The 10,492-nt window shown below is 41.1% G+C and overlaps 1 pseudogene; it reads right to left on the reverse strand.

Moving 5' to 3' along the window:
• Nucleotides 1-1,181: 1,181 nt before the first annotated feature.
• Nucleotides 1,182-9,905, reverse strand: LOC113075867 (serine/threonine-protein kinase SIK2-like; annotated as a pseudogene).
• Nucleotides 9,906-10,492: the final 587 nt, after the last annotated feature.

The raw sequence follows: 10,492 nt of genomic DNA on the forward strand, positions 1-10,492 counted from the left end.
AAGCTAATGGAGCTTCAACAATGGGAACACACTATTGTTTCATATACATTTCACACAAACCCAGCAACACTTCTGAAATCTACTTCTAGCACCTAGATTGTAATCTTAAAATAATAATAATAAAAAATAATAATAATAATTCTACTCTATTGCTACAAGACATCAGCTATGTGTGTCTGCATCTGTGTGTGCATTTAAATAAAGAAAAATTATACGTGTATGCAACTGCATGGCCTTTCTGAGAAAAGGAGAGCCTAAAACGATTGCTTATTAAATATTTGTTAACAGGAGGAGGCAGCTACTTTTTACATCTGTGGCAGTTTGCAAGATTTAAACGTGCTACACTTAAATAAAATGAGAGCTTTTCACCGCCTTGACATCTATAGAAAAAAGATGTTTCTATTGATCTTCCCTGCGCTCTCTCTTTGGTTTTTCCTGTAACTTTTCTACTTCTACCGCTCTACAAAGCCAGCCTGGACGCAAAGGCAATCTGTGTCATGAAGAGAACAAGCTGTATAAAAATTGCCAGCTCTTATTCTCTATTTTCTATGCTCATGCAGAATACATCATTAAAATGATCTCGTACATACAATAATTACAAACAGAAAAAAAAAACATGCTCTATAAAAGAAAGAATAAAATAGCATTATCAGGCATGAAGTACCTTTTGCTTTCCTACAACAGCTTCCTGTCCTGGTTCTACATTTCAATGTGAAATATTGCACTATACTCATATTCTTTGTTCACTGTTACAAAAAAAGATTGAAACTTTACACCATTAATGAGGGTCAAGGTTCAAGACATTGTGATGGACATAACTTCACATACAGTGTGTGTTGAGATACAGCCTTGAGGAGAATGATCAGTTATAGAGGAGGTAGTGGACTGATGGAAGAGGAGTCTTGAGGGACCAAAACTGAACAGCTAAACTGGACAATGTCTCCTAGTTTCAATAATCCATTGGTAGGTCAACATTTGTATGATCATAATTATCTAGTGTCTTTGTATATATGTGACTATACATGAAGCAGCATTAAAGTACTTGTCACAGACAGTGAAAACCCAAAGAGCTGGTCTAGTAAACACTATGCAGTACCTCTTATATATAGCTTAATCTCTTTTGTCTTGACTTTCCCATCATGCTAAGGCGCCTCTTCATTGCACACACATGCCTCGTGTGGTTAGTTTGCACACATTTTCACATCATAGATGAAATGACAGTATGTTTGTTTTTTCTTAGTTTTGGAAGTTTTGGATAAGTCTGCATTTTGTTTCAAGAACATGGAGGAAAAAAATCAAAGTGGCAAAAAAAGCAATCAACTTTGGTCTTCTCTAGAGATGTAAAACAAACAAGCAAAATAAAAAAAACTCAAGATTTGAAAGGAATTGGAAAAATCTGTAAGGAAGACATCACTGTACTATTTTCATACTTGTATAGACAAGCATCTCTGACATAATCATTCGCGATTGTGGAGGCCAGCTTAATGTATGAGTGGAACTACTCACAAATGAGTGAAAACTCACACTCTTCAGTTCCTTCAGTTCAAGTTCAGTGACCCGTCCTTTATTGCTGTTTGGACAGGAGCACTTGGCAAGGGTCATGAGCTCAATGAAGAGGTTGGTTATTGCTTTTTCTTTTTTTCTCTGGTTATTCCAACACATATAGTCATAATCATGGAATTGTGTGTCCAGAGAGAGTAAAAATGTCTCTCCTATACATTAGGAAACGACTGAGAACATCATCAAAATGAGATGCTCTCTAGTTCTGACGCTCAACACCATTGTCATTTGGCCTCCTCTGGACTATGAGTGGTGGACGCCGTCAGCATCACACTAAAACCTTCTTCAAAGTCTTTGCCTTCTTTACTTGACCATGACACAGCTGCTGAGTTGCTGCTTTTGACCAGCACAGACCAGCTCCTGGACATCAGGTTCAGGCTGGATGCTGGTGCTTAGGCTCCAACTGCCCTGCTGGGGCAGGAGGGAGAAAGGCCCCTGGGGCAGGATGGTGGGGTGCATTTGCAGGTGCTGTGGGGACTGAGGGTGGAGATGTGGCTGCTGACTGATGTGCAGACGAGCCTCCAGAAAGATGGGCAGCAGATGCCACGGGGGACAGGGACGAGGAAGATGAGTCAAGAGTCTGCTGCTGCTGCCACAGGTTGTGCTGGAAGGCGATGGATGTCTGCTGGCACGGTGGGAGGATGGGTTGAGTCGGGGGGTTGGAAAAGAGGGTGGCAGGGCGAAGAGATTGTTGGAGGGGGGAGATGAGGGGTGGGATTGCGAGAGGAAGAGCACAGGCTGCTGAGACTGGACTTGGGGCTGAGGCTGGTGCTGGATCTGCCAGCATCCTGTATGATGAAAGAACAACAGAGTTTAGGTATATTCAAGAAATGTACCAACCCTGTTCTTTGAGGCACCCCAACAGTACACATTTTAAATGTCTCCTTTATCTGATCCATCCATTTCAGGTCTTGGAGTCTCTACTAATGAGCTAAAAATTGTGGACGTTTCCTATATTCAGTAGTCTGGGATATGAATGGATTTCTTCTCACCTTTGCTGGTGCAGAACTTCCTCCAGCATACTGCGGGCGCTCACGGGGGCTGCTAGAGCTCTGAAGGCTTGAGGGAGAACACAGAGGTGGGCCAAGCGACCCCCGGCTGCCTCTGGAGCATGAGGTCGGAGGGCACACCTGTCGTGCCAGACCTTTGATCTTGTTCAACCCCAGGAGGCCTTTTGCACGAGTGTTCTTCCTCAGCTGCTGTCTGAACGCCTTCAATCCTAGAGAAATAATCACAGACCGGTTAGAAACTACTTAGCCATGTGATTCTATAAATCTGGCATGTGTTTTAAAATACATTTTTCATTTTTATTGAAACTCACCCTGCGTAAGGGAGGTGTCTGAAGCCCTACGCCCCTCTTGGAAGCTTGCTGCAAGCAAGCTCCCTTGATTTTGCAGGAGGTTGGAGGAAAGAGCAAGGGGTGACCTGGCAGGGGCGAATCCCTCAGGCCCTGTATTGGAGGCAAGCAGTGATGAAAGATCCCCTATAGCAGTGGAGAAAGCAGGGTTGGGGTTCGAGGAAGACTTCAGACAGCTGTCAGAGGAAGCACTGTCTGAAGGACTGACCACAATACCTGAGAGAGGATGACAGATGGAATTAGCAACCCAGTCTTGCTTTAAGTCCTTCAATTCACCCTAGTATTAACATTTGACTTACAGGGTGGATTGCACTGGTGGAATCGAGCAGTGACCTCTGCAAGTGTGTGCCTTCGTGAGGTGGTGCTGGGCAAATGGGGTGGCTGGACCTGCAGCATCCCCTCTTCCTCCTCCAGGTCATGAGGTCGCACCTCCTCGTTTATGGTGGTCTCTAGCAAGCTGTTGGGCGAGATGGATCGGTTCCACAGGAGCCCGTTCAGGCTGGCCTCCACCGGGCACACCACACGCTGAGGAAAGGAAGGAAGCATTCACATTAGCCACTGCCTGTTTCTAATGAAGGAGGGTGGTTGGGGGTGCACTGCATATCTGCAATATGAAGCAGGTAGTCTAATTACTGAGCAACTAGGAAGAGAGGGGTCTAGAGCAGGGGTGGATAACTCCTGCAGATTTAGCTCCAACCCTACCCAAACATAATGATCCAGAAGACTTTGATTAACTTGTTCAGGTGTGTTTAATCAGGGTTGGAGCTAATCTCCGTAGGACAGTGTACCTCTCGTTACCCACCCTTAGACTAGAGGGGGATTACCGACAACCTCAAGGGAAGTACTGACCTGAAACAGGCCTCCTTGTTCACATTCCAGCTCCGATTGGACAAGAGTGTTCACCTTGGTGGCTACGGGAAGTGCTGAGGGTCTGAAGCTGTCAGATGATTCCATGATCACCTTCAACACAAAAATAAATAAATAGCTGAGTTTGCACAGGGAAATTTCATTTTAAACAGAAGACTGGGCTGTCTTGGTCTCGCCTTGACACTCACCTCTGGGGTGGAGGAATCGGACGCTGTCCTCGACCTCTGATTCCAGCCCCCGCATTGGGCGGCTCAGCTGTTGGCTGCGGTGCTCCTTCACTCTTTCTAGCAGCACGGTAATAGATTGCTGAGAAGTGGTTGTAAGCTACTGTTTCTGGAGAGACTGTGGGAAGGCAATCGAAAACTGTTTTAGACACAGTGACCATACTGAGCACCACTTTAATAGGTGTAATAAAACGCAGGCAGTCTGCGTCAAGAATTAACTCTTAAGGGATATTACCAAAAGATAAAAGAGAAACAGCATGGCAGCTTTCAAAACAGATGCTACTGTGCCAACAGAAGGACATAAGTAAAGCTATGGGAAGCTGGATAGGGTGTAGTTTTTATTCTGAGGTGACAAATTTACAATTTATGTCCCCCAAACACATATATTAACACTTACTCTGGTAAAAAAAAAAAAGCCCTTCCCTGCTGGAAACAACTAACCACGTACTGTTTGTAACATACACAGAGAGACAGGTCTCCACAAGCCAACTGAACCTTCCCCTTTTCCTCACCTCAACAGTCCTCTGTCTGTCAATGCCGAGGGTCTGCATGATACTCAAGACAGGTTCACTGTAGTCTCCCAGGTTGGAGTTGTAGTCAGTAAGGGAGAGAGAAAGGGTCTGGTGGGGTGCACTGGGATCCGCAAGCATCCAGCGGTGCTGCTTAATCTGAGCCACGCTGATCCGCTTGGCTGGGTCGACCACCAGCATCTTACGAATCAGATTTTCACAGTCTGGACAAAAGAGACAATGAGGTCTTGGTCAAAACTTGTTTTCTTATAATGATGCAGCATTTTACATGAAAAGAGGGAGTGAAGAGCTCTCTACCTTGTGACATGAAGAATGGTATTCTGAAGCGGCCCTCTGTCACTCTCTGTCTCAAAGCTGGAAGACTGTCCCCATCAAAGGGCAGGGACCCGCACACTAACACATACAGAACCACGCCTAGACTCTGTGAAAGACACATTTGTAGCATGTGTTACATTTGCATTTATACCAGTGCTTGCAAGGCAACAATAATACTGTTTAGTATTATATTAAATTCAATTCAATATGAAAATAAGTGTTGGCTAAAGAGCTAGTACCAATTTAGATTGCAAATAAGACAATGGCATCAATGAAATTGGTTAATTTATAAATACAAAACAGAGTTTTGCTTTCAAAGTAGTGTAAACAGTTTCTTTTATAATTTCATAATGATAATTTCATAATTATAATTGCATCTTCACCAGCTGTGAAAGACATCAGCAAAGCATCAGTTTGATAAACATACCCAAATGTCTAACTGTGGCCCCTCATATTCCTTTCCCTCAAAGACCTTCTGGGGCAGCGTATGGTGGGCTTCCACACCACGTGGAGAGAGGATCCCCAGCATTATAGAAGTTTCCAAATCCAAAGTCTGAAGGAAATGGAGGAGTAGTGAGTTCTTTGTTGACGAAAAGACTTAATGGCTTGTGTCAGTACAGAGAATCAGGTTTGATTACTTAATTTTATTACTGATCCTAACTGTGAACTCAGTAATTGTTTTCTTTTTAGGGCACTCAGTCTGACTATGAGCAGTGTAATATTGGCAGAGCACATCAGTATGTGAACCCATAAAAGCTTATTTTCTTTGCTCACCTGCCAGCTTGATGTCATGTTGGCATCTAACAGCAGGTTTTCAGTTTTGAGGTCTCTGTGGACTATGTGGTGCCGATGGCAATAGTCCCACTGCCGTCAGAATCTGCCAAAACTTCTTACGAGCCTCATTTTCACTCATCCGTCCGTTGGACGTCAGATAGTCTGTAAAAAAGAGGACGGCTTAGGAAGGGAGGAGACATCGCCTTAAAAACACCATATAAAGACAGAGCCAAGCCTACGGTTTATCTGGGGAGACAGCCATTGTTTTTTTTAAAGGCTGAGTATATGACAGGTGAAGAGACAGATATGTTATACTGTTTAAATCCCTAGGTGGTGAGGACAAGCAGAGGTAGAGCAGCTTATCCTTTTTACATGGTTACATAAAGCTTGAAAATCCAACACCTGTCTCACTCTGTTCACTCACTGACTCACTGCTCTGAAAGCAATGTTGATCTAAATAATTCTCTCCCCATCAGACCTCATTATCCACAACAACTGGACTAGAGGTTTTGGGAGAGCCACCGAAATTAAAAAAAAAAAAAAAATCACAGATTTCTTAGTCATTCATTTACAAAAGTGTTTCCACTTACCAAACATTTCTCCATTTTTTGCATACTCTGTCACAATGTAAAGCATGTCTTTGGTCTCCATGACCTGTAAAGACAAAAACAGTATGGATTTGAAAAATTGTAATTTAATCAATTAATAAATCTAACTATTATTACAAATAATCAAATTTTCTAATTCTTTAAACATTCTGTGCATGTAGCTTTTATGAACTTATACTGAGAGATGCATGGAATATCTGTAGTTTAAATAAAATAATTTATAAAATATAGAGCCATTTAAAATGGTTTAATAATACAATAATTTAATAATACAATATGGTTTAATAATACAATAATATACACATAAAAATTTACATTATACATTAATTTCAATTGTATTTTGTGTCAATTTACATTTTGTGCATCAACAAGCCAACTGTCTGATCTCTACTTCTCTTTCGAAGCAAATTTCCTCTTTCTGTCAACGTCTATCATAGTTCTTGTTGTTCATAAATGACAGGTTTAGTTTGTAATGATATGCGCCATTGCATTAGAGTGTAGCCAAGCACTTTCTCAATGCCCTTAACACACACAGACAGACTCACACACATGTCTTTCTCAGATGCCTGCTGTCTGATCCATCAGTACCACTGAAACAGCTAATGACAGCTGAAACTTTATCTTCACTAACCTGTTTCTTTTGAACCATAAAACACATTCACATATAAGACCTATTTTGAGCATAAAGGCATGCAGTGACACAAAAGGACTCTGTATTTCAACAAATAATAGTGGAAAAATGTATAAAAGAGAGGGTGTATGACGTCCTCGCCCTTTATGAGAAATGCCCCGTAAGTTCCCAGCAGAGGCCTGAGGGAGAAATACGAAACGCTGCATGTTGCGCTATACCAGAAAGAGTTGCACAACAGGTTTTGTGCTGACCTCTTTTTCTATTGCTGAGAAAACCAGTGTAACCATCCATATGCACTCAGGCACTCGATTCTTCAGGTCAGTGTGTAACATAACGTGTCATGACCCACGTAGTCATTCTGTGCAACAGCAGGAAAAGGGTCTTTATCTCTAGATAAACCCGGCATCCGAAGACTTCAGTCATTAGTGTCAACCCAGAGGGGCCAATGATGTCATAGCTTCCTTAGAAACCCCATCCTGTTCAGCCCACAGAGACGTCTCCCTCCGTCACTAACGCCAAGGGAGATGAGTGAAGGAAGCTAGTGAATAGTTTCTCTACAGAAGCTAAAGGCAATAAAAGGACTACATTTCTAAAAAAAAAAAAAAAAAAAAAAAAAAAATTCATCTCAAGGGCTTTTTGCTTTAAATAAACATGGCTTCAGTTATGAAAGGAGAGGTAGATTTGAGGTTATCTGACACTAAATTGGTATCAAGCTGAAAGCTGAAGATCCAGGACGCTTTCGTTTATGCTGCAGTCATAAGCTAACATGTAGGATGACATTGGACTATGTTTTAATGAATTAATATGAAAGAGTATGCTGAAGGAATGGCACATCAAGCTCATATCAAACTACAACGCTGCTACTCAGTTCCCAAAAAACATCACCCTCTTACTAATGTGAGAGGTCAGATCCCAAGAAGTGAGGTGTGATGTTATTCACAAGGATTTGAGTTTCTCGCAGCCTCGGTTTACCGTATAATCTGCAAAATGGCTAATCTCCGAACAAAACAAACTTATACAGGCTATGAGAGAAAGAATGTGCTGACATATTAGCACCCTGTATTAGCCTGCCACTGAGTGCGTCAATGTGCGAGCCCAAAAAATGGCCAACAACACAAGCCCAGGGATCAAATCCGATTGTACTTCTTAGAGAGTTTTCCTCTGGCTAGCTTCACGTGACTCTGCAGACACATTGCGCTTGACTTCCACCACTGCTGGTTAATCAGAGATTTAGATCCTCTATCCTTATATCCAACACACTCTGCTTTTCTGTGCCTCTCATTCCCAGACAAAACAACAACAACAACAACAACACAAACATTTTTGACACAGATTAGTCTATTAAAATATATATTTTTTTAAATCTGTGATTTAAAAGCCAACAAATCACTTTAAAAAAGCCTTGAATCCAAATTGCGAATAAAGGTTGTATCATTAGCGAAACCATGCAGTTGTTACCTTCAGGATCTTTACTATACCTCAAATATTACTTTATTTGCTGTAACCAATATAATCAGTTTTTATTTTTTCTGTCATATAATATATATTTTTATTCAGTAAAACCAGTTTCAAGTAACCTGATGCAACATATTTAACAGTGTAATGCAGTGGACAGTTGCTATGCAGAAGCTGAATGCAAGGGTCAAAATAACTTCAGTCTAATTATACATCGCATACTATCCAGATGTACTTCCACCTCACCATGTGCCTGACCAACACTTAGACATTCACTCATCAGTGTCACCGAGCATGCTAAAATATACAACACTCCCTGAGTTTAACTGACTTTAATCCAGTGATTTCAAAAGGGCAGCTTCTGTAATTATAGCATCATTATAAAATCTTATAACTTACCTGATAGAGCTTTATGATGTGAGGGTGGTTGAGCAGCTTCATAATCTGAACCTCTCTGTAGATTTTCTCCAAGTTGGAAGAGTTTTAGTCTTGTTTTGTCAATTATTTTAATTGCAACCTGCATGAAAATACAATAAAATGCACATTTAGAAATGCAGCTGAATATACTGTGCATTATTAATATGAATTGGCAATTTGTATGAAAATATCAAAAGATAAAAAAATAATAATAATAACTTTACTGTGTAAAAGTTACAAATATTCCGCACGAGACTTACCTGTGTTTTTGTTACTTTATGTCTGGCCAGTTTGACCACTGCGAAGTTTCCCTTGCCGAGGGTTCTGATGATCTCATAGAAGCCGACCTGCAGAGGTCTGGCCTGGGCACAACTTGACTGAGAGCTCGCGCTGCTGTCCGTCATTATAACCATAATGCAGGTTTTGTGTGAACCGGAGCGCAGCGATAACTTTAATTTATCTGCAATAAACCAAAAATGTTTGGTTATAAATGCGCACGAATACTATCTTACTGAACTTGAGCGACAAATTTACAATTCGTTGTTAACAATGATTCTTACATAGACGACATCACAACCTTCACAAAACAGCCTGGTTGCTTTAATGAATCAATAAACATTTCATTTTAAGATGCACTGACATATAACACATTTTAGCTCACTTAAAAGCAAGTTAATTTCATTGTAACCGTTTTTCAAATTGTATCCTACATTTACTAGAAACTTCAGATTAAAGCACAATAGTCTAACAGGTCAAACCAGCGCGTCCATGTCATTGAAATTCAGAGATGTGTAAACAAATAAATAAAAAAATATATAGGTATATAATGACAAAGTGTATATCTATCTGTTTTAAACACGCATGGTCAATGGGAATACCAAAAGCGAAGGCAATCTTACCTTGAACACACGAATAAAATCCACCTCTTTCCACAGTACAAATGTTTTTTTAATTCTGCATTTACAAGTCATTCCTTATGCAACTCGTGAGGGAAAAACTTGTTTTAGTTTTTATTCTGTCTTCACAATAGTTCCAGTGTACAGTGCTATATTCACTTTGACGGAGCGCGCTCTACTATGTACAAGGTGCCGCTCCGTCCACCGAGGCTCCGCTCTAGAGCAGCTCTGCTGGCATGAGACTAACGCTACAGGCTCATGGTGTGATGAGGGACTCCGCCTCCTCCCCCTCTTGCCACAACAAACTGATACCCGCCTCATTAACGTCATACTCGCGTCAGAGGGCAGAAGTTGCTGAGCAACTGTGCGGGCTCGTCGTACGCTGACGCCAGTGCTGATGGAGGGGTTGCTTGGAGATGAGGACGATCACGCCAGTGGCAGAGCTGAGGCTCCGCTTCACCTGCTGGAAGGCATGCGCACTCCGCGAGCTGTCATCTTGCTTGAGATGACTGTGTCTATTTGAGGAATACAAATAATTTATGAGTTATGATTTTGCTGTGTGAACGCGACTGAGAATGCATGCTTGTTTTGGAGAGATGGGGCACATCTGAGTTCCCAGTATACATTAACCCCTAAAATAAACTTATTATTATTATTTTTATTTTTTTTGTATATCTATATTTTTTTCCCCACATCTACACCCATATGACATATCTGGACTTCATCAAGTCAACAAATTTAGTTCACTTTTATTATTATTTTTTTTTTTAATAGGGAGTTTTGATTAGCTTAATTTGTCATCAGGTGTATATGTATATGGGTCAAATGTAAATGTTTTTCACTTTCCATCTGTTATTT

Source organism: Carassius auratus, unplaced genomic scaffold (assembly GCF_003368295.1).
Source record: "Carassius auratus strain Wakin unplaced genomic scaffold, ASM336829v1 scaf_tig00017849, whole genome shotgun sequence".
NCBI lineage: Eukaryota > Metazoa > Chordata > Actinopteri > Cypriniformes > Cyprinidae > Carassius > Carassius auratus.